Source organism: Palaemon carinicauda, chromosome 30 (genome assembly GCF_036898095.1).
Source record: "Palaemon carinicauda isolate YSFRI2023 chromosome 30, ASM3689809v2, whole genome shotgun sequence".
NCBI lineage: Eukaryota > Metazoa > Arthropoda > Malacostraca > Decapoda > Palaemonidae > Palaemon > Palaemon carinicauda.
The window spans coordinates 81,533,124-81,557,895 of NC_090754.1; the positions used below are offsets into that span (position 1 = coordinate 81,533,124).

At 43.3% G+C, this 24,772-nt stretch overlaps 1 long non-coding RNA gene across 1 annotated transcript in view; it reads right to left on the bottom strand.

Moving 5' to 3' along the window:
- Nucleotides 1-520: 520 nt before the first annotated feature.
- The window catches only part of LOC137623852 (uncharacterized), a 32,669-nt gene continuing 8,417 nt past the window's right edge, over nt 521-24,772 (bottom strand). Inside the window, exons 2-3 of the long non-coding RNA XR_011040655.1 lie at nt 19,389-19,505; nt 521-893 (exon numbers count right to left, since the gene is read on the bottom strand). This is a non-coding gene — a long non-coding RNA (uncharacterized lncRNA). The remainder of the gene's footprint in view (nt 894-19,388; nt 19,506-24,772) is intronic.

Sequence of the window (24,772 nt, forward strand, 5' to 3'; positions counted from 1 at the left end):
TAAACACTTTTACAATATTACATAGTATAACGCCAGTCCAATTAACATATATATCAATCACAGATGTATATTTTAAGAGGGGGCCATTGGAATCCATAATATACAGTACAGTGTTATTCAACAAATTGTTTTCAGGCAACTAAATAAATGGCTGTGCTTGTTTAATATTAAAGAATTAAGAAATTGCTATTGAATTTTGATTATAAAGCCAAACAATGTTTCAAATATTGATCTGAATCTATTAAGTTCAAGTTTGAAAGTGTTTTGAATTTACAAATATAAAATGGATGAGAGTTGTTTTCAATGGAAAGAGGCATAGACTTGAAAATGAACTAGATTTAACATGATCTGCACTGTCTTTTTAAATTTAAAATCCAATAAAACACTTGCTACTAGTATGAGTAAAAATTCAAAACTTTAATACTTCACAGCTTCAAGAAAAATTCAATCTGATAAACTTAATATAATCTGGTAATATCGTTGCAGTAAAATTTCTTTTTCATTTTCAGTTAGTGATTGCTAGTGAAGGCATGGGACGTAAATGGACTGGCCAGTGTAAAACACAACCCCAACAGATCTCAATACCTCTGGTCAAATGAACATTTTAATATATACTGTACGTAGTAATAAATGGTCTCTAAAGGCTATTGTAATACTCCAGCAAAGTTTGGTTATAGGCTGGTAGCTCCAATGAAATTATCGAGTGCTCAATTTGAAATCAAGAAATTCATAGTTAATCATTTTTTTTTCATTCTGGAACTTTCTTGATATTCTTTATTCCTAGTAAATCGTAGATTATCATTTTGCAGCCAATCTTGAACTTGACTTCACATCTTGAACTTCACCTCAGAATAAGTCTGAATAATTTACTTCTGCTCTTTGGCCAATTTAATCTGAAAAAATAAATAAATGCAGTTAATTGCAGAACAATGTAGATATAACATTCTTATTCAACTATTTAGTGAGCAATTCATTACCAAGACTAACTACTATTATTTTCTTTTGCTTTATATATTATAAGGTGTATTATGTATTGTGACATTAAACATTTATTAATGGAATTAATTACTATAGACTTTTAAATGACATTTTTAGAGCAAGAATGACATCTAAAAAGCTAATATGACAAAGTATATATCTTATATAACATTGAATAGTAATATTTCCTAAATCAAAACAAGATAACACCCCACTACACTTACCTACCGATCTATCTCTTAATCCACCAACCAACTAGAACTCCTCTAGTCCATCGATAAACCCCTTCAATTTTCTTCATTACATATTCATTGAACCATTATTCCCTCAGTAAAATTATCACTAACTACTCATAACACATTAGTAAAAGATAACCTATACATAGGAGGATAAATATGATTTTGTTGACAATTCCAGTTCTAGGTGTAGAGTATTGCATAGCACATAAGACTGTAGTGAAAATAAATCTATATGGTGCTTTCACTATCCTGTAAACAATGACCTTCAGCTCCCATGATTTATCAAGTGAATGTATCAGTCCCTTTAATAAACCAAAATCAAGTATCCAACCATACTGATTACTTGGTCCAAAAGATATTGCAGTCGTTCCCATAAAGGCTACTTAGCAAAGAGGCCCACTAAAACACTTTCCTTTGGCATACCAGTCAAAGCTGTGAGATTTAGAATAAATATTTTCTTTACTAGTCTGACATGTCTTTCCCCAAAAATCTTTGTGATGTAAGGATTTAAGTACTGGATGACTCCAAGCAGTACCCTATACTTTCTGAACATTAAAGAAAAGGCTACTGTGTTTTGCTTTGTTCAAGACCTATACATTATATAATTTTTCAGTTAAAAGTCCAGATAGATCACACTGCTTGTGAACCAAATGGTGAAGATGATAAAATGTTATTAAAATGTAAAAACCAATTCATTCTATGATTTACCATTTTCATAGTAATTTACACACACAACTGATCAATGAAATTAGTAATTTTTAAGATTACCGAGATCTTTTCCTTTTATAGCTGCTGGTATTACTATTACATGTCTCCATGCCTTTGGAAATTCATGTTTGGTCCTAAGATGATTATAAAATTCTAAAAAATAGGCCATTGTCCAAGAGCCAAATTTATATCATTTTTACTAGGGCTAGCTGAACTACATATTGATAATGAAAATTACAGATCCTCTTCGGTCTATCTTTTATTGTAGAAAATATCTCGAAGAGTATCAAAATTCAGTGCTATTGATTCTCTTCTTTTGATGTATGGAAAGTGAGCACCTAGATTTCTTTTGATGTATGGAAAGTGAGCACCTAGATTATTAACACTGTTTACGCTTTCAATATTGTATCCAATAATATTTGACATTTCATGTGTATCACGAACTAGTGACACATCATGCTTTGCTGCACGTCTTGAAGGTCTGCTATTGTATCAATTAATTATTCCAAAACTTATGCCACACCTGCATTGATGATGTTTATATGCTGTACATATTTTTGATAAATTATACTTCCTTTACTGCTTGCTTTCTAAATTTAGAGCAAATCTTACCAAAATATGGCTTCAATACATTAATTTCTATGACTGTATCAACTACTTTATTAATTGTATTTCCTAACATACAGGGACCAGCACTCAAAAATTTTTAAATCTTTAGTTTATTTTTTTCTTAGATTGGTTGTTTTCACTCTATTAATTGGTTTAATGTATTTGATCTGCAAGGTACCAAGTGTTTCAATGGATGGTCATTAGTCAGAGGCATAGATTTGTCTGTTGCTCATGTGATGAACCTTACGTAAGAAATAATTTGTTTCATGATGTTCTGAACAAATAAAAAAGGGGCACTTGACCCATATCAAACTTAAAACTTATCCCAGTTATGTCCTACCATGGTTATTAATATGGGAAAATGCTCACGCTATAAAGGTTGTGTATGATGTTCTATTACTATTATTATTATTACTTGCTAAGCTAAAACACTAGTTGGAAAAGCAGGATGCTATATGCCCAGGGGCAAAAACAGGTTAAATAGCTCAGTGAGGAGAGGAAGCAAGGAAAAATAAAATGTTTTAAGAACAGTAACATTAAAATAAATACCACCTATATAAACTATAAAAACTTTAACAAAACAAGAGGATGAGAAATAAGATAGAATAAGTGTGCCAAAGTGTACCCTTAACAAAGAGAACTCTAACCTAAGACAGTGGAAGACCATGGTACAAAGGCTATGGCACTACCCAAAGTAGAGAACAATCGCTTGATTTAGGAGTGTCCTCCAAGAAGAACTGTTTACCATAGCTAAAGTGTCTCTTCTACCTATTCAAACCTATCAACAATATTGTAAGAACAAAGAGATTAGCCTACTGAAGAATATGTTCCATGAGTTTTTGAATAGTAGGAGGATATTGTAGTTCTATGGCTGTCCATTGAGTTGTTGACGACTACTACTTCCTTAAAAGGTAACTATGGTGAAGAAGATTAAATTAGTGTTGCTGTCACTGATGCCATTGTGTAAGAGAGTGCAGACCAATCCTAGAACCAAAGACTCTGGGGCATCTCTGGCAGGTCTAGTTGAGGTTCAGTGGGAGGACTTTCAAAGGATGATTTTGTCTTCGTTCCCTGCGTTGCTGCCTTGCTAGGATTCTTTCAACTTCTAGTCTAGTCACCCACACCCCCGCACTGCACAACAAACGCCACATTGGTCTGTTGGAGGCACGTTGTGTTCAAGATCTTCAAATGCAACATCTTCTGAACTAATGTAGCACTTCTCAAGTGTTGCCTTTATGTTATCTTTATATCTCTTCATTTGACACTCCAGGTTTCGACTTGAATTAGGCGAGCTGTGAGTACAAGACCTGAGGAGGAAGTGGTGGTCTGGAATACATACAAAATGTACAGTCCATCTCAACTCTCTTATTGCTAGTATGATCTCAATGCTGATTGATTTGGCACGTTGTAATATTTATTGTGGGACTTTACCTCTCCATGTTTTTCTAAGGATACCCTGTGAGTATCTAACATGGAAGGCTTCCATAGGTTTTATGTGGTGACAGTAGAGTCACAGATTCAGCACCACATAGTAGGGTGGAAAGACATACAGCTGCATAGACAGAATTTAGTATCTATCCTTATGTTATCGAATATTCTGGATTGAAGGGGTCCGAAGGGTATTGTTACTTGGTTGATTCAGGAGTTGATTTCTTCATTTACGTTGTGCTCGATGGAGAGCACACAGCCAAGATAAGTGAAACTCTTGACTAGTTTGTTTTCTTCTGGTAAGGGATATGCATTAAAAGGAATTTTCTATTCACAAAGCCTAATACTAAGCTAACAATCTAATCTATTAATGAGTTAAAGACACAGTGATTGTTTAGAAAAAAAATGAAGGCAATACCAAACTATTACTTTAAATTCATGGCTAAGAAACAAAAATATTTTACTTTTCAAAATAAACCCAAGTAGTAAAGAATACAAGATCATTGTGTAAAAGTGCCAATCTAAAGAGTGTACTAAATTTAAAAGCAAAGTTCCAGTCGCAAAGACTTAGCATTTGCTAAAACAAAACTTCCATTACAGTAGTGGATTCCAACTACTGTGTTGGTGTAACAGCATGAATTAAGACAATGCTTGGATGCAAGAGAGAGATTCTAAATTCATGTTTACAGCCATTTCTGTGGTTTGAAAGGCATGGTCATAGCACTGAGTACAGGATGGTTTGAAAGGCATAGTAATAGCACTGAATACAGGATGGTAGTGTCTAGGAAGACCTGCATGCTAAGGATGGTCTGAATTATGAAAAATCTTAAGCAACACGCAACCAGACATTAATATCAAGATCAGGAATATGACAAAATTGTAGATAATTTGTATTTTTCCTAACTATACAAACCTTAGCTATTTAATAGGAGCATTACTTTCGGCTTAGCTGAAATGACGAGCCATTAACATTTAAAGAGGGTTAACTACCCATACCGGTAGTTAGCGAGGGTAGGGGAGGTTAGCTTGCTACAGCCGCCCCTCACACACCTGTGATTGAGCTCACTTTGCTTGGAGGTAGGATTTCAAGGGGGATAGGGCTGGCAGGTAAGTTTGTTTAAATAGCTAAGGTTTGTATAGTTAGGAAAAATCCAAATTATCAACGAATTTTTCATTTGTTCCATAACTGGAATACAAACCATGCTATTTAATAGGGGTGACTCACCCATTAGGTAGGATGGACGTCCCAGCCAATCTGGCTTTTGGCTTTACAAGGGGGCTCCTTAACTAAGTATATCAGTACTCAAAAATAAGGAGTCCCTGCACCTCGCTAAAATCTTGCTACGCACGGTCCGCGGCCTACACAAGCTATGTGTTGAGGTATATAGAAGTGTGACTATCCAGGTAACGTTGTTCCGAGTTCTTTCGAAGGAAAAACTGTGTAACTAGGACTTTCCCAATACCACCTCGTCAGAGTATGGGGACGCAACAGTATTAGTCTTAACACCGGTACACAAGGGAGCATGGTTTACCTGCAATGGTTTAAGGTCAGCTTTGCAGAGAGCCCAAGATGCTGCTTTCCCCAAGAGAGGGGAGAATGAAGAAAAAAATAAGGGCCAGTCAAAGCTTTTCATTCACACAGACTAAAACCGGGTAACAATGCCCTCAACCTTCTGCTACTTGTGAAAGAATGTATCGAGTCTCCTGTGGGTCACATCTTGCAGGTAGTGGGATGTGAATGTGGTCTGACAATTCCACACCCCAGCTTGAAGAACCTGCGTCACTGAGAAGTTTCTCTTGAATGCCAGGGACGTAGCTACGCCCGACATCATGAGCTCTGGGGCGATGTGAAGGAGGAGGGTCTGGATTCAATGCATGGTCTATGACCTTGAGAATCCATGCTGAAATGGTGTTCTTGGTGACCCTCCTCTTGGTCCTTCCTGTGCTGAAAAATAGTGCAGGCACACAGGGATGGGCTGTGGCTGTTCTCTTAAGTTACATCCTCAAATTCCTCACTGGGCAAAGTAACAGATGGTCTGGGTCATCTGTTACAGTACGGAGACTCGACATCCGGAAGGAGTTGAATCGTGAATCCGCTACTCCCGGGTTCCGAGTCTTAGTAATAAACTCAGGGACAAAGCTGAACGTTACCTCCCACCATCCCCTTGAATAGGCGATGTCGTATGAGAGACCATGAAGTTCACTGACTCGCTTGGCCAAAGCCAAAGCTAACAGGAACACCGTCTTCCAAGTCAAGTGGCGATCGGTTGCCTGGCGTAATGGTTTATAGGGAGGTCTCGTAAGAGACCTGAGAACTCGAACCACGTTCCATGGGGGAGGTCTCACTTCTGACTGAGGGCAGGCAAGTTCATAACTCCGAATGAGTAAGGAAAGCTCTAGCGATGAAGAAATGTCCATTCCTTTCAGTTTGAAGGCGAGGCTTGAGGCTGAGCGATAGCCTTTTACTGCCAAGACTGATAGGTACTGTACATTTCTTCACGCAAAAACACGAGGAACTCCCCTATTGCTGGAATAGTGGCATCGAGAGGACGAGAGGAGATAGGCCCTTCCACGACACCAACCACAGAAGACTTTCCACTTTGCCTGGTAGACTGCTGCTGATGACTTACACAGGTATCCAGACATCCTAGTCGTAACTTGTTGAGAAAATCCTCTCTGAGAGAGGAGATGCTGGATAGCCTCCAGGCGTGAAGTCGTAGCGAAGCTACGGCTTTGTGGAATATGTTGGCATGTGGTTGTTTGAGTAGATTGTGTCGTGGAGGGAGTTCTTTTGGGTGCTCCGTTAAGAGCTGAAGAAGGTCTGGAAACCATTCTGCGTAATGCCACAGCGAAGCTATGTGGGTTACTGAAAGATTGACCAATGTTCTGGTCTTGATGAGTACCCTCCGCATCAGACAGAACGGGGGAAATGCGTAATCGTCGATGTTGTCCCACAGTTGTTGAAATGCATCTTGCCAGAGAGCCTTGGGGTCTGGGACTGGGGAACAATACAGCAGGAGCCAGTTCAGGGCTGTAGCGAAGAGGTCCACAGTCAGAGAACCCCAAAAAGTCAGGACTTTTGTTGGCTACTAGATGATCCAAAGACCACTCGGTACTCGCTATCTGAGATGCTCTGCTTAGGTTGTCGGCGAGCACATTCCTTTTGCCTGGAATGAAGCGTGCCGATAGTAGTATTGAGTGGATTTCGGCCCATCTCAGTATCTCTACTGTTAGATGGGATAGTTGCTGCAAAAAAGTACCTCCTTGCTTGTTGATATAAGCCACTATATGTTGTCGCTCATCACCACCACTGAGTGGCCCGCCTAGAACTGTTTGAACTGTTGAAGGGCAAGAAAGACGGCCTTCATCTCAAGAAGATTTATGTGGAGGTACTCTTCTGACTCTGACCAGAGGCCTGAGGTCGTGTGGTGTAGCACGTGGGGCCCCCACCCTTATTTTGAAGCATCTGAGAACAGCATCAAATCCGGGGGAAGGACGAGAAGATCCACTCCCTTTTGTAAGTTCTCGTCTGCCACCTACCACTGGAGGTCCGTCAGTTCCGCTGATCCCATTGGGATCCATATGTCCGGGGAATCGAGAGTCTGATTCCACTGGGACTTGAGTTGCCACTGGAGGGATCTCATCCTGAGGCGACCATTGGGAACTAGGCGGGCCAGCGATAAAAGGTGACCAGTTTCAACCTTGTTATCCTGTCGTCTGATGGGAAGGCTTTGTGGAGATTGGTGTCTATAATCATGCCTAAGTATACCAGTCTCTGTGTAGGAAGCAGAGAAGACTTCTCGAGATTTACCAGGATCCCAAGATCTTGGCAGAGTCTCGGCAGTTTGTCTCGGTGTTGAAGAAGGGTTGATAACGAGTCTGCTAGGATTAGCCAGTAGTCCAGATAACGGAGGAGATGGATGCCAATCCTGTGTGCCCAAGATGATACTAGGGCAAACACTCTGGTGAAAAATTGAGGTGCTGAGGAAAGACCGAAGCACAGCACCTTGAACTGGTACTTTCTGTTGTCTAGGCTGAATCTTAAGTACTTCCTTGAAGACGGATGAACTGGGATCTGGAAGTATCCGTCCTTTAGGCCCAGTACACATGAAGTCCTAAGGTCTTACTGCTAGTCTGACCGTGTCTGCCGTCTCCATGCTGAATGGAGTTTGTTTGACAAACTTGTTCCGGCCTGATAGGTCGATGACTGGTCTCCTGCCTCCAAACGCTTGGAGAGCACCCTTCTTCAACAGGGTCTAGACTTCTGCTCGAAGGGCCTGCCCTCTTGCCGATCCCATGGCAAGGGAGTCTATTGACACTGGATTTCTGGTCAGGGGAGGGAGAGATGTTATGAAAGGGACGTGATATCCTAGACGGATCACGGAGATTGTCCAGGAATCGGCCCAGAGTTGCTTCCACCTGTCTGAGCAACTTTGTAGGCATACTACACTGGTGGAAACGTAGGGTGAATGCCTATCCAAGCGTTTGTGGCCTCGGCCGCTTCCTCTAAATTCTTTTCTCCCCTGGAGGACTTTTGGCTTTACCTGTCCTTGACAGGAAAGGGCTTATTAGACACTGTTGACTTCACTGCTGGTTTCGTAGTCACAGTCTTGGTTGGACGGGACTGCTGAGGTGCTAGAGGTTTATAGGGCTTGGATGTCAAAACCCTATGGAGGAGGGAGTCTTGATGAGACTTCTTCCACCTCTCATCAGCAAGATCCACATCCTTATTCTCAAAAAGGTGGGACCCCTCTAGGGAGGAATGTCTGAGCCTATTTATCTCGACGCTGAGTACTTATTGGTGGAACCTCTCAGACTGCATCTCGACGTTTCAAGATAGTGTTTGCCCACAAGTTCGAAACTTGGTGGGCAAGAAACTCGATCGTGCGAGTGCCTGAGTAAAAAGGTCTCCATTGCCTTCTTGGTACGCTCCTTGGAGAAATCCTCGGATCGTATCAGGATACCCAAGGTCCCTAACCAGATGTCGAGCCACGAAGTAGCTTGCATTGCATACTTAGTGACCTTTTCCTGGTCAAGGACTTCGGCCGCCGAGAACGAGACCTGCCAGCTGGAGTCTCTCTCAAGAGGGATTCCCCTGGTTAGCTCTTCCAGAGAGTGGTGAAGTGGAAGAGCTGAACTGGGCTCCTCCAGGATCTCAAAGTACCTCCTCTGCTGTACACGAGGAGGTGAGAGAAGCTTGTTCATAGAGCCGGCACGATTGGAGGATCCAAACTCGGAGAGCTGTTGGGCGATCTTGTCTATAGTACTCTTAACCCTTGAGACCAGTGCAGGGCTGCTCTGGTCTTTGAGGGTTTCAGAGTGCCGAAGACGCGGTCTAAGACCGTGTCTTTGCCTTCTTGAGGGGGTATCTCTGGGTTGGAAAACCCATTGAGAACCCTCATTAGAGTTAGAACCTGCCAGAATGCATTCTCTGATTCTTGTTGGACTCGCAGTGAAGTCTCCTTCTGTCCCCAAGAGCTCTTCTTGGGGTGAGTCGCAGACATTCCTTAAGTGGCTGGCTGTCTCCATTCTAGTCCTGGTGGAGGACTTTGGCAGAGTCTTGGAGTCTTTGGACTTTTCTTCAGGATTGATTAATCACCCAAAAGGCCTGTCAATAACCCAACTTTTGTGGTAACTGAAGAAGAAACAGACCAAATATTTTTTTCAAAAATAAATCTGCAATCAAGAATATAACTTAATTTTAAAGTAGTTGTATAAAGTTAAAGAAACATGATTAATGCAGAGATATGGATGTTGATGAGCCACTGCCCTCAACTTACACCCATACTTTCAGTTTGGTTAGGGTCTGGCTACATGCCCCATAACTTGCACCATGCACTACATGTGGAGATAGTACAAAAAATAATAGGCCATAAAACTACCGAGAAAAACCCGATATTACTGTACTGTACATTATTTGAGGTGCACTGATGGTGCCAGCACCTTTGGGGATACTCGCCATGCAAATGGTATTTTACTGGACTGGACTAGAAAAGACCAGTTTAGTACCTGCGTGTAGATCTAGGTTTCTACACCGAGTGGTGAACAAGTAGAGAACCCATGTGGTTGAACTTTAACTGATAGCACTGTTTATTGCTATATCCAAGCCCAACAGTGCTATATCCAAGCCCTTTTTCTTGTGCTTCTGACATCGATGCTCATTTCTGCCACCAACAATTGTCTGGTAACAATACTTCAACTAGAAACCTTGGTTCACTCACATTTCTTACCCGTCTTTATATAATCAACTGACTAGCCAGTCCTACCGAATTCAGTGACATTACAATCCTACATTACTCCTTTGATGAACCAAGCCCACTGTAATTTGAAACTATACAAATTTACTTTGATTCATTAAGTGACAACAGACTAGATCCTTTAAATTGCATCTAAATTCAATTGAAAAACCATAAATCCGAGTGCAATTTGGAAACAAGCCAATCATACTCTCATCAGTTGATCAGCACCTAATCCTTATTCCAGTAGCAATATAATCCTCCTCAGAAACATATTGGAAAATCAATACTATCCTAATATGATAAATTCGTAGATAATTTGTATTTTTCCTAACTATACAAACCTTAGCTATTTAATAGGGGTATTACTTTCGGCGTAGCTGAAATGACAAGCCATTAAAATTTAATGAGGGTTTACTACCCACACCACTAGTTAACAGGGGTAGGGGAGGGTACCTTGCTACCCCCCCCCCTCACACACACCTGTGCTTGAGTTCACTTTCCTTGGAGGTAGGACTTTAGGGGGGATAGGGATGGCGGGCAAGTTTGATTAAATAGCTAAGGTTTGTATAGTTAGGAAAAATACAAATTATCTACGAATTTGTCATTTGTTCCGTGACTGACATACAAAACCACGCTATTTAATAGGGGTGACTCGCCCATTAGGAAGGGTGGACGTCCCAGCCAGTACTGGCTTTTTGGCTTTGCCCAGGGGCTCGTTATTTGAGTGTGTCAGCACCGAAAAAATAATGAGTCCCTGCACCTCGCTAGAACCTTGCTACGCAAGGACTGCGGCCTACGCAAGCTGTGTGTGAAGGCACAACAAAGTGTGACTCGTCCTAGGAAGTTGATCTAAAGTTCTTTAGATGAAGACTTGTAGACTAGGACTCTCCTAATACCCCCTCGTAAGGGTATGGGGACGTGACAGTTAACTTAATACTAGGAACACAAGGAAACATGGTTTACCTGAAGTGGTTTGAGGTCAGCTATGCAGAGAACCCAGTATGCTGATTTCCCCAAGAGAGGGGATGATGAAGAAAAGAATAAGGGCCAGTCAAACCTTTTCATTCATGCAGACTAAAACCGGGTAACAATGCCCTCAACCTTCTGCTACTTGTCCAATAAGGAGACTGAGGTTTTAAACCAGCTGTTGTGCAGCCGCCACAGGGCCGATAGAGAACGTATCGAGCCTCCTGTGGGTCATGTCTTGCAGGTAGTGGGCTGTGAAGGTTGTCTGAAGCTTCCACACCCCAGCTTGAAGGACCTGCATCACTGAAAAATTCTTTTTGAAGGCCAGGGACGTAGATATGCCCCTGACACCATGTGCTCTAGGGCGACGTGGCGGAGGAGGATCTGGATTCAGGGACAGATGAATCACTCTACGAATCCATGCCGAGATGGTGTTCTTGGTGACCCTCCTCTTAGTCCTCCGTGACAACGAATAAGGATGGCACGTGAGGACAAACTGCAGCTGTTCTTTTAAGATATAGCCTCAAACTCCATACTGGGAAATAGTAGGAGATGGTCTGGGTCATCTGTTACAGAACGGAGACTAGAAATCCGGAAGGAGTCGAATCGAGGATCCGCTACTCCAGGATTCCGAGTCTTAGCAATGAACTCAGGGTCGAATCTGAACGTTACCTCCCCCCATCCCCTTGAATGGGCGATGTCAAAAGAGAGACCATGAAGTTCGCTAACACGCTTGCCCGAAGCCAAAGCTAGTAGGAACACCGTCTTCCAGGTTAGGTGGCGATCTGAAGCCTGGCGTAATAGTTCATAGCGAGGTATCTTAGGAGACCTGAGAACTCGAACCACGTTCCATGGAGGAGGTCTCACTTCCGACTGAGGGCAGGTAAGTTCATAACTTTGTATGAGTAAGGAAAGTTCCAGCCAAGAAGAAATGTCCATTCCTTTCAGCCTGAAGGCTAGACTTAAGGCTGAGCGATAGCCTTTCACTGCCGAGACTGAAAGGCGCATTTCTTCCCGCAAATACACAAGGAACTCCGCTATTGTTAAAATAGTGGCATCGAGTGGAGAGATACCCCTTCCACGACACAAACCACAGAAGACTTTCCACTTTGCCTGGTAGACAGCTGCAGATGATTTTCGCAGATGTCCAGACATCCTGACCACAACTCGCAGCAAGGAGATGCTGGAAAGCCTCCAGGCGTGAAGTCGTAGCGAAGCTACGGCTTTGTGGAAGATGTTGGCATGTGGTTGTTTGAGTAGATTGTGCCGTGGAGGGAGCTCTCTCGGTAGCTCCGTTAGGAGTTGCAGAAGGTCCGGAAACCATTCCGCGTGATGCCATAGCAGAGCTATGAGGGTCATCGAAAGATTGACCGATGTTCTGATCTTGTTGAGCACCCTCCTCATCAGACAGAAAGGGGGAAAGGTGTAAACGTCGATGTTGTCCCACCGTTGATGGAAGGCATCTTGCCAGAGAGCTTTGGGGTCTGGGACTGGGGAGCAGTACAGCAGAAGCTTGAAGTTCAGAGCTGTTGCGAACAGATCCACAGTTGGAGAACCCCACAAAGTCAGGACTTAGTTGGCTACTAGATGATCCAAAGACCACTCGGTACTCACTATCTGAGACGCTCTGCTCAGATTGTCGGCAAGCACATTCCTCTTGCCTGGAATGAAACGAGCTGATAGCGAAATTGAGTGGACTTCGGCCCATCTCAGCATCTCTACTGCAAGATGGGATAGCTGCTTTGAAAAGGTACCTCTCTATTTATTGATGTAAGCCACTACAGTGGTGTTGTCGCTCATCACCACCACAGAGTGACCCGCCAGGTACTGTTGGAACTGTTGAAGGGCCAGAAAGACGGCCTTCATCTTTAGAGGATTTATATGGAGGCACTTTTCTGATTCTGACCACAGGCCTGAGGTCCTGTGGTGCAGTACGTGGGGCCCCCACCCTTTCTATGAGGCGTCCGAAAACAGCATCAAATCCGGGGAGAGGACGAGAAGATCCACTCCTCTTCGTAGGTTCTCATTTGCCACCCACCACTGGAGGTCCGTCCGTTCCACAGGTCCTATAGGGATCATGATGTCTGGGGAATCGTAATCTTGATTCCACCGGGACTTGAGCCGCCACTGGAGGGATCTCATCCTGAGGCGACCGTTAGGAACTAGACGAGCCAAAGAAGAAAGGTGACCAAGGAGACGTAACCACGATTGGGCTGGAAGTTCTTCTCGTCTGAGAAAAGGGCTTGCGACCTTCCTCAGCCTTGCTATCCTGTCGTCTGATGGGAAGGCTTTGGAGAGATTGGTGTCTATAACCATGCCTAGATATACCAGTCTTTGAGTGGGAAGCAGAGAGGACTTCTCAAGATTTACCATGATCCCCAGATCCTGGCAAAGTCCCAGAAGTTTGTCCCGGTGTTGAAGAAGGGATGACACCGAGTCTGCTAGGATCAGCCACTCGTCCAGATAACGGAGGAGACGGATGCCGATCCTGTGTGCCCACGAAGATATTAGGGTGAAAACACTGGTGAAAACCTGCGGTGCTGTGGAGAAACCGAAACACAGCACCTTGAACTGGTACTCCTTGTTGTCTAGGCTGAATCTTTAGTACTTCCTTGAAGACGGATGGACTGGGATCTGGAAGTACGCGTTCTTCAGATCAAGTGTGCACATGAAGTCTCACGGTCTCACTGCTAGTCTGACCGTGTCTGCGGTTTCCATGCTGAACGGAGTTTGTTTGACAACCTTGTTCAGAGCTGAGAGGTCGATGACTGGTCTCTAGCCTCCATACACCTTCTTTACAAGAACGAATCGACTGAAGAAGCCTGGAAATACGTCGAGGACCTCTTGGAGAGCGCCCTTCTTCAACATGGTCTGGACTTCTGCCCGAAGGGCTTGCCCCTTTGCCGATCCCATGGCAAGGGAGCTCAATGACACTGGATTCGTCGTCAGGGGAGGTAGAGATGTTGTGAACAGGACGCGATATCCCTGACTGATTACGGAAATCATCCAGGAATCGGCCCCGAGTTGCTGCCACCTGTCTGTGCAACTTTGTAGGCATCCCCCCACTGGTGGACATGCAGGGGGACTGCCAATCCTAGCGTTTGCGGCCTCGGCTGCTCCATCTAGGATTCTTACCTCCTCTGGAGGACAGGAAAGGCCTTAGACACCACTGTCTTTGCTGCTGCCGTCGGTTTTGTGGTCTTGATCGGACGGGACTTCTGGGGTGCTGGAAGCTTATAGAGCTTGGATGTCAAAGCCCTATGTAGGAGGGAGTCTTGAGGGGAGTTGCTCCACCTCTCAGCGGCCTGTTCCACATTCGTAGGCTCAAACAAATTCGTTCCTTCTAAGTAAGAATGCCTGAGCCTATTTATCTCGGTGCTAGGGACCTTCTGATGGAACCTCTCAGCCACCCCATCCCGACGTTTCAGGATGGTGTTTGCCCACAAGTTCGAGACTTGGTGGGCCAGAAACTCCATCGTGCAAGTGCCTGAGAGGAGGAATGTCTCCATAGCTTCCCTGGTACGTTCTTTGGAGAAGTCCTCAGAGCGTATCAGGATACCTAAGGTCCCTAACCAGGGTGGGTGGTCTTTTTGTCCGATGTCACTTCGTCCGACGACACATCGTCCACGTCTTTTTGTCCAATGTCTTTTCGTCCGATGGACTTTTGGTCCGACGACAATTGGTCCAAATTCTAAAAACACAAATGTTTGAAGGGATTGTTATTACCGTTTACTTCACTTCTCTATTAAAACTATATATCTTATTGGCTTTTGTGATAAAGTAATGTGATCATTTTCTAATTACTCCATTAGTCATGCTCAACATTCTCTTTCTCTTTAGTATGGTACTACATATATAGTGCTGCAAGTTTAGCATTTTAGTTTCTGAATCTGCCCATCCCAAAATGGCAAAGTTTATACAATCAACGAAGAAGAAAAGAAAAGTAAAACGTTCAGCGGGTGGAGTACATTTGAACATTTGGAAATTTATCGAAATCTTGAAGGAAGAAGGATTTATTCAAGGTAAAATAACTCGAATACTTTGAGGAGATCCGTCAAATTCTTGTTCACGATATCAAAGAATCACCGAACGTCTCAAAAGATTAGTAACTGGATATGAGTCATCAAGTTAAACTTTTTTTTTCAGAAATGTGGCATATAATTTGCACCAATTTCACTCCTATACTTTAGACTTTGGCAATTAATTATTATATTATTATAAACAACAAGGGAGAAAGTCCTTATACTGTAAGGTTTAATTTTGCTATTGAGGAAGTCATGAATTGGCTAGGGTTTTTCTTTTTTCTTTTATGGCTTGAAACAATTTAAAATTGGACCAAATGTCGTTTGACAAAAAGTCCATCGTACAGAAAGACATTGGACAAAAAGACATGGACGAAGAGTCGTCGAACGAAGTCACATCGGACGAAAAGTCGGTACACGCCTAACCAGATATCCAGCCACAAAGTGGCTTGCATAGCACACTTCGCAACCTTCTCCTGGTTAAGGATCTCGGTTGCTGAGAACGAGACCTGCCAGTTGGAGTCTCTCTCAAGAGGGACTCCCCTGGTAAGCTCTTCCAACGAATGGTGGAGAGGAAGCGCTAAACAAGGCTCCTCCAAGATCTCGAAGTACCTCCTTTGCTGTACGCGAGGAGGTGGGAGAAACTTGTTGCCGGCACTGGAACGGTTGGAAGAGGACAACTCAGAGAGCTGAACAGCGATCTTGTCCCTGGTACTCTTAACCCCTCGAGACCAAGGCAGAGCCGCACTGGCCTTAGAGGGTTTTTGAGTACCAAATACGCGGTCCAAGACCGTGTCTTTGCCCTCTCGAGGGAGGATCTCTGGGTCGGCAAACCCATCGAGAGCCCTCATAAGAATCAGCACCTACCAAAATGCATGATCTGACTCTTGTAGTTCTCCTCCGGATGTTGGACTTGCAGCGAAGTCTCCTGTCCCCAAAGGCTCTTCTTGGGGAGATTCGCGGACATTCTCCGAGTGGCTAGCTGGCTCCGTCCTAAGTCTTTTCGAGAATTTTGGTACCGTCTTCGAGTCCTTCGACTCCCTCCTGGGAGGGACGTAGGACTCTAACATAGATGGTGGCAAGTTCTTTTCAGCCCCTACCCGGGAAGACTTTTCAACACGAGGTGGGGTTTCCCTCATTGGTGCGATGGGGGAACGTCTCGCCTCACGTGACTCCCGTGAGGACGGGAAGTCCTCGTCCGACAGGGAAGGAAAAAAAATTCTGGGGGGGTGAAGGAACCTGCCTCGAAGGCCTGCAAGGAGTCAACTTAGCTCTCGGAGAAGTCACAGCGTCCGGAACTCCTCTTTTTCTCTTCAGAGGAGTAGAAACAGCCAAGGATCTGTTCCCCAACTCAGAGAGAACAGGCTTGAAAGCCTGCATAACTGCTCTGATTAGTGGCCCGAACCATGGCTGTTGACTGACAGCAGCGCTGTCAGACACTCCCTCTGGAGGGACAGGGATCGACGGATCCCTGGGAGGAGTTTCATCAGGGGGGTTCAGTGAAAAGAAGAGGAGGAGATCCTGGACCTTTCTGGATGCTTCCCTTCCGCCGCAGTGCGCGCTGTTATGCGCTTGCGTGGAGGGGAATGCGGCGATGGCGACCTTGCCGTGCGTTGTCTAGCAGCCTCGCGCGCGGGAGGGTATTGACGCTCGTGCGGGGGCGCGTAACGGTGCTTGCGCGATGGAGAATACCAGGGGTTGAGCGCGGGAGACTACTGATGCGCGTGCGTGCGGGCACGGGCGGGAGATTACGAGGGCGCGCAGGAGTGATTGGGCATAGAAGCGCGCGGGAGATTATGGGTACACAGGAGAGCGCGCAGGAGACTGATTGCGCGTGCGTGGGGGCGCAGGATCAGGTCGTTGAACACACGGGCATGAGGGCGACAGTTCGCGCGTAATAGCGGATGTCGTAGGGAGCGCGCGCGCAGGAGAGATACCCCTGGCGTGCGGGCACGCACCTGGAGCCTGTGCGTGTGGGCGCGCGTCAGTATGATGGCATGCAAATGTAGGAGAGAATGGGCGCAGGCGCGAGAGGATGACTGCATGTGAACGCGCGATGGCGAGCGCTGGCGCATTGGAGACAGCACATGGTGCGTAGGAAAAGTCTTTGACTTCCCAACATCGCCCAGACCCGAGGATCGTGGGCACGCAGGAGATCGCTGTGCATGGGTGCTGGCGCGCAGGAGGACACTGGCGCGTTGGCGAGCGCTGAAGATTTGGAGAGCGCTGGCGCGCAGGAGGTTGATAGCGCGCTACCTCAGGCAAAGCCTGGCGCGCAGGAGAATGTTGGCACGCATGTCCATCATGGCGCGCAAGGGACGTATGCGCGCAATGGCACATACGCCCTTGATGCCCCGTAACAGGGTTCGATGCCTGACGACGAGCATGTAAGTCAGGTTTCGTAGGCGCGTAGCGCGCATCAGCTCTCAGGAACGCTGACGGCAGGTCAGCAGGTCTGTCAGGTTGAAGTGTCCTTTGTAAGGACGACCTTCCACCGAAGGGGCTCGCGAACAATCCGCTGAGAGGTCCAGGACCATAGCAGGAACAGTCGGTGAACGCTGACGAGGCTTCTCTACGGCAGACTGCAACGGAGATGGTGAACCAAAGAGGCTCTTCCTCACCGCAGGTGAAGGAAGGCTTCTCTGGCAAAGAAGAAGGCGAGCCTTGCGACAGATGCGCCCTCTGGGGGCCGTTGGATCAGTAAGCTGACCTTCTACAGTCCTCCGAAGAGGAGTCTCTGTAAGTGAACTCCCCTGAGGGGAAGAAACACCAGCAGGAGAGACTGTTGGACTTAGTTTCTCCCTCGTTGGTTGAGCAGGAACGGGAGAAACCAAGCCTTCAGCTACTGCGGGATGTGAAGAGGCAGAGGTATTAGGAGATACCGCATTAGATACCTCTGACTCCACAATGTCGACAACTGACAGTGGATCAACCTCTGCCAAAGCTGGCGATTGCTTGACAGCGGCACCCAATCGGATGTCGTCAAGTAATGCTTCCTTGAAGGGCGAACCCTCGAGCCCCAAGGAGGACCAAAGCTGAAAAAGTTTGGTTAATGACACATCCTCCCCCGGGGTGAGAGGTGGAGCTGCCTCGCTAGGGGAGGCAATGCCATCTCTTGAACCCCAAGTTTGGAAAACAGAACCATGGTCTACGCTAACACTCGACGACCTTTCAAAAGAGACCGCTCGAGTGGGAGCTTCGGAGGAGGTTTGGGCAACGGAAGAAGAGTCCTTAGGTTTTTCTCCTTTCAAAGAAACCTTCGAAGAAGAAAGATCGCTCTTAGACTACTTCTTACGTTGCCGAGAAAACCTCTCCCACTGGGAGGTAGACCACTCCCTACACTCGCCACACTTGTTATTACTTTCATACCGTTGACCTCTACAGTAAGGGCAAAGGGTAATCCAGGACAGGTGCGCATAATCGCAGAGGCCTACTTCACACACAAACATGTCAAAGAAAAATAAAAAAAAACATTAATGGCTGCCAAGAGAGAGGCGAGGATGAGAGAGGACACATCCGTCTACCATCCGAGCCGAGAGGAAAGTGAGCTCAAGCACAGGGGTGTGTGTGTGTGTGTGTGTGTGTGTGTGTGTGTGTGTGTGTGTGTGTGTGTGTGTGTGTGTGTGTGTGTGTGTGAGGGGGGGGGGTAAGCAAGCTACCCTCCCCTATCCCTGCTAACTAGCGGTGTGGGTAGTAAACCCTTGTTAAATTTTAATGGCTTGTCATTTCTTGTCATTTCTTGTCATTTCAGCTACGCCGAAAGTAATAGCGTGGTTTGTATGTCAGTTACGGAACAACTATTGGGATTCAAATTCCACCTTGATTCTTTAGCAATCCAATACCAGTTCAAGTCTTTAAGAAAACTAATGCTTTAAAATTTTCACCTTCCATCATTGGCTCAAATCTGGAATCAGTCTTACTAACCAATGACCCTGCAGAACAAGACAACCCTACTTATAAGCAAATTCTCCCTTGAATATCTAATTAGATAAATTTATCGTTTCTATAAAATCTTGACTCAATCCAATAACTTAATGGTCCAAATGCAATCCATTGACAAGCTATTTTAATCTTAATTCATAAAAGAGCCTATCCCATTTTAATTCACTTAAAAGTCAATATGAACTCCACCTACAAAAACCCAAATTTTTCATAATAGGCATACCATTCAAAACTAATAAAACCATTCATAATCTTACCTTTAAAATCTCAGTTACTGCAATTAGTCGGTTTCTTTAGATTTCACGGTTTATGTAACGAGTAGAAATATAAAACATCAATATCTTGTCTTGTATGGCTCATTGCTCGAGACACATCTGGAAAAAAAAAATTATAAAATTTTCAACCATATAAAATAATGAAATAAGGGAATTGAACATGATAATCTTGCTTTTATATCTATAACGACCTTATAAAAAGCAATATTGCTTATTCAATGGCACTAATGGACTGAGTCTCAATAAGTTAAGTTACTCAAATATCTAAATTTACCTATTGATAAGATATTTTTTCTTTGATATACAGTATACAAATTAATCATTGACTTCATAACATTAATTAATGAAATATCTTCAGGCTTAATTATTTTTTGAACATTAATATCACTATAGTCTCCACCACTTATGACTAACATCATCAAGAGTGCCAGTTGAAGCTGAACGAGATGTCAAGTACAGCCACTTTAAAAAATACGGCACATTAAAGATGCAGTGGAGAGAAAAAAAGATCCGGTAAAGTCTCCATCTAAAGAACTAGCATATCGTGATACCACTAGGATTAGACCCACTATGGAGCTTCCTTCAGTGCAGTAGGGTTTGGGAATGTGGAATGAGATATTACAGCTTCAAATGAATGATGCAGGTGCTTGGACCATTGCTAGCTACCAATAGGTCGGCATCCGACAAACTGAACTCGCGTTCATATTGACCAAACCTAGGACAAACAGTCACAAGGTTTACTCCATTAGTCCGGCGTCAATGACCTTAGATGTCAGGATGCCTGAAAACTTTAAATCATTCATTCCTTCTGGAGAAGGAGAGTGACTTCCAAGCAGTGGCGGCTCATGAATAAACATTGCAAAACTACAGTATCATCTATTTTCACTAGTTATTATCAATGATATTCAATATTATAAGTCCTTTTTATTTTAATTCTTTCTACTGTATATGCTTATACATTATATAACCATTAAGTTATATGTCGGTAGCAATTCCCTAGTTTGTGAAAAAAATACAATAATTCTCCAGACCTGTGAGCTTTACAGTTCCAACGATGCAGTACTTGACTGTTTTTCGTCTGCTCACATGTTCACAATAGGAATCAGCACACTAGGGAGAGAGAGACAGCGAGAGCAATGTTGCTCATGCAGAGCTGACCATGGTGAGGAGTAGGTTTTCTTCTACTCAGCATATGTTGTGCTTAAAAATGTGTTCAAATTCTTTAATACGATTAAGTGTCAAATTCTGTAATTATCCTCCTTCCAGCTAGTGTTAATGAATTGATTTGAAAATTAGGGGTGATTTTCCAGTTTTGTGATTTTTTTTTTTTTTTTTTTAATGGGGAAACTGCAGCAGTGTTTAGTGTACACTACTAGACAGTAAATAAAATGCAAACCAATACAGACTAGTTAATCATACAAGGATTTGTCAGTGGAATTCAGGGAACAAATAAGACACTGCCCGATTTGACTTCAAAATTCCGGCTACCAGATTTCATAGTTATGATATCAATAAATTGGCCAAATGGTGGTACTGAGAATACTTCAAAGGCACTCATGGCAGACGCTGAGGAAGAGTGTGACTGTATATTCATATAACTGACAGATATTCAACTAAAAGTAGTTGATATCTTCTAAATTGTTCAACAAGATAAGCTTCACTAGTTTGAAGAATGAACTTCCTTCATTAGAAACAATAATGTATCTTAAAGTATATCTCAGGACTGACAAAGAGTAGTAAGTTTGATATTGATGAATATTGCAAATTAAATAAACCAAAAAAATTTATCTTGGAAAGTAATCTAACGAAATAAACAGAAAAATTCTTATGACAATTCCCATGAATACTTCAGACAAAATGCTGTTTTTCATCAGTGAATATAAATTTTTTCAAGTAGCACTCGTGAATTCTAAGACTAAATGTATTTATCATTATAATTATTACTTGCTAAGCTACAACCCTAGTTGAAAAAAGCAGGATCTTATAAGCCCGAGGGCTCCAACGGAAAATAGCCTAGTGAGGAAAGGAAATAAGGAAATTACAAGAGAATAATTGATATTTAAAACAAAATATAATAAGAACAGTAACAACATTAGAATAAACCTTTCATATATAAAATCTGAAAAATTTAAAAAACAGGAGGAAGAGAAAGATAAATTAGTGAGCCCGAGTGTACCCTCAAGCAAGAGCACTCTATCCCAAGACAGTGAAAGACCATGATACAGAGGGTATTGCAATGCCTTCAATAAATAAAAAAAATCCTTAGTAGTCATCCACAGAGCAAGGAAAATATCATCAATATTTTTGTGTAAATTAAAAGAAAAAGAACCGAGTTTGTTTGTAAATGTTTGTAACAATTTATTGTATTATCAAGTAAATAAATCTTTGATTTTTCCGTTTAAGATTTTATCCAGTGTATAAGAGTTATCTTTTTATTTAAATTTTTTTTCCATAATATTAACAACAATGGCTAAAATTATTTTGAAGCAGTACCTAGATTTAGCCATGAGATGCCTCTACCTCTAAAGGAAGTGTATTCCTTAGCCTTACCTGGACTGCTCACCATTAATGTGTGCAACAGCCACAATTGTCAAAGCAGGGTATTGTCCTGCTCGACAAACCCTAACGGCACTCATCATCTGGTAATCTCCGGCAATCCCTCCAGGGAAAATAAACCAGCTCTAAGGGCAAAATCCATCTCCCTATGTCTAGGGGCAAATCCATCTCCCTATGTCACAGCAGGAATGGGAAATAGGGTGTAAGGACTCTTTTTCTCTTTCAATGGTGCCGGTATTCAGTTCATTGCACCAGGTCGAAGGCAATAGACACCATACTGGGATCAATGTCTGGTTGGCCAGACCCAAAGGTACCATTTGGTGGGCATGCCCCAACACTGTAATTCTAGAGGGAAAATGGTTCTCTAAGGCCAAAGATGTTCCATGTCAAACCAGAACAATGAAGGTTGGCACCTAAGCTCACCCTAACCTGGCCTACAGTTTCGTTGCTTGTACCAATCACCTGCATCTGGCTCCATAGCTATGATACTGGGTTCACTATTTCTTTGGCCAAACCCAAAGGTACCGGCCACCTCACGAGATCTGTCACTCCCTCTGGGGATGGAGTGTGTTCACTAGCAGTCCAAAGTAACTTCTGAGATGCCTACTTCGAGACTTCCACTACTAATTCTTCCTCTTCTGAGAGGTATGTGACGAAAAGAACAGGAGGAAACCAAGTGTGATTCAGTGGTTCCTGAATGATCCAGAAGCAGTCTGCCAATATGAAAATTCAGCTATATTTCGGTTCATCCATATTCCCCAGTAAGTCTTCCATGGCCTCTGCATGGAATCAGATTCCCCGCAATCTCAATCCTCAAATAACAAGAAAGAAAAACTGATGATGGTCTTCAATCTTAGATGGGAAGAGCCTCCAATGAGGTCTTTCCAAGAGGGTACAAGTAAAACGTCAGGTGGACACCTGCTTGAGCAACTAAGGGAAAAGAGAGACACTTCAAAGATGACTTTCCAATTGTAATGCAATTTGAGTCCCTCAGGTCACCAAAGGCATATTGTCTACCTCTCTGGAGTCTGAGTATGGAACAAACTTTCTTCAAGTGAAAGCTGTCTGAAATGGTACCAGCTTAGCAGCGAGTTCTGAAATCATGAACCGTCCATGAAAATTGCATGAAAAGCCAACAGGAGAGGTCTGATGAACAGATATATATATAACTTCCAGTGTGGGAATGTAAGATCATTACATCTGTCGACATGTCAAGATGAAACCTGGAAGTTAGGCCTTGAATGCATCTGGATTGAAGATGGGGTAAGGAAGGGAGGGCAACAAACCCTACACACAAATGGAGACATGGACTTTAGTTACTCATATGAAAGGGAGAAGATACTTCCACCATTAATCCAATCACAAGCAAAATTGTCATCAGTCAACCTGCCAAGAAGTCTGGTTATCTGATGAGAAAGGAAAAATTTCTTTCTCACCAAGATGAAACAAGCATGCAAAACTTTTTATGATACTTGATACTCCCAAGTTGAGCAACATTGAAAAACAAAGTAGGCTACTGTAATCAACCACAAGTCTGGTGACATACCGATTTGGCTACAGGTGATATGCGCTGTTCTTTGTCACAAGTTTTTTGCCAAAACATTGGAGAGGCACGATCCATCTAGAAGGGTCAAGTTGAAGTGAATTTTCACACCAGAGATCCTCACTCCATCCAAAGTCTCCCTAGAAGCTCCAACCACATGGCCCCATGAAAGGTTCCAGACGTACTGGAGTACAAAAATGCCTTTCAAGGGCTACAACACTCAAAAACTCGAAGGTGTGGTTGTTGACTTCCCAATTCTCTTACTATGTAGAAATGCAACCATGGCCAGATCCTAGAGGTCATGAGACCTGAGCTTCTTTGCCCCACACACTGGATGAAGTTCTACAATCTGTATTGGGGATTGTTCCCTTTCCCTAGAACAGAAAATACTTGAAACCAGGAATACAAATATGGAAGTAGACAATGGATTGATATACAAACAGTCTCGTTCCATATCAAAGAAAGGAGCCCTGACACCACCGGTCGACAGAGGTGAAGCAGTACTGTTTAACCTACCCTCTGTTACTTGGCCTGATTCGGTGCTCAGAAGCATGGTAAGTGAGGACCAATCACTCACAGAACCAGAAGTAATATCTGTCTCCCTGCAAGAGCAGAGTAGAGGGGTAATTGCTGGGCTGTACCATCCCTTCCCACTGGAGCACCCCTCTGCCAAGGATAGGAAAAAGTGTGTCATCCAAGTACTGAAAGGGAAAGAGAGGGTTGACCAAAACTATTCCCTGAGTCTCACAAAGGACCATAGGGAGACTGATTCTCCAAGTAGAAATCCAACCTTAGCCAGGTTCTGTAGGTCATGATATGGAAATAATGTTAATTTGCATTTATTTTATAATTTTGTATATAACTATTTTACTTATAATGGCTAACCCATCATCTTAATAATGCCTAAATCCCTTCTTATTCAGACTGGGATAATGCCCTACTCTGTATAGAGCTCATAGCCTTGGTAAATGTCAAGAATGTTCCACAGCAAACTAATGAAACTAGAATAGAGATACCCAGGAATAGTTAACCAAGTAGTGATTTCTTGTAGGTGGAAATGTTCCTTATTGATATCAACAATACTGTATGATACTTTTTCATCCCTGCACTAGCAAAATAATAAACAAATCTAAAATAAATGTTTAGCCAATCCAGTACTGGATATGTTGAATATATCAATCAGGTAAAATTGACAAAGAAAATGTAAATTTCAGTTTAGTGTTTATTGGAGTGAAAATTTATTTCATGGGTAATGAAATTTTGTTTA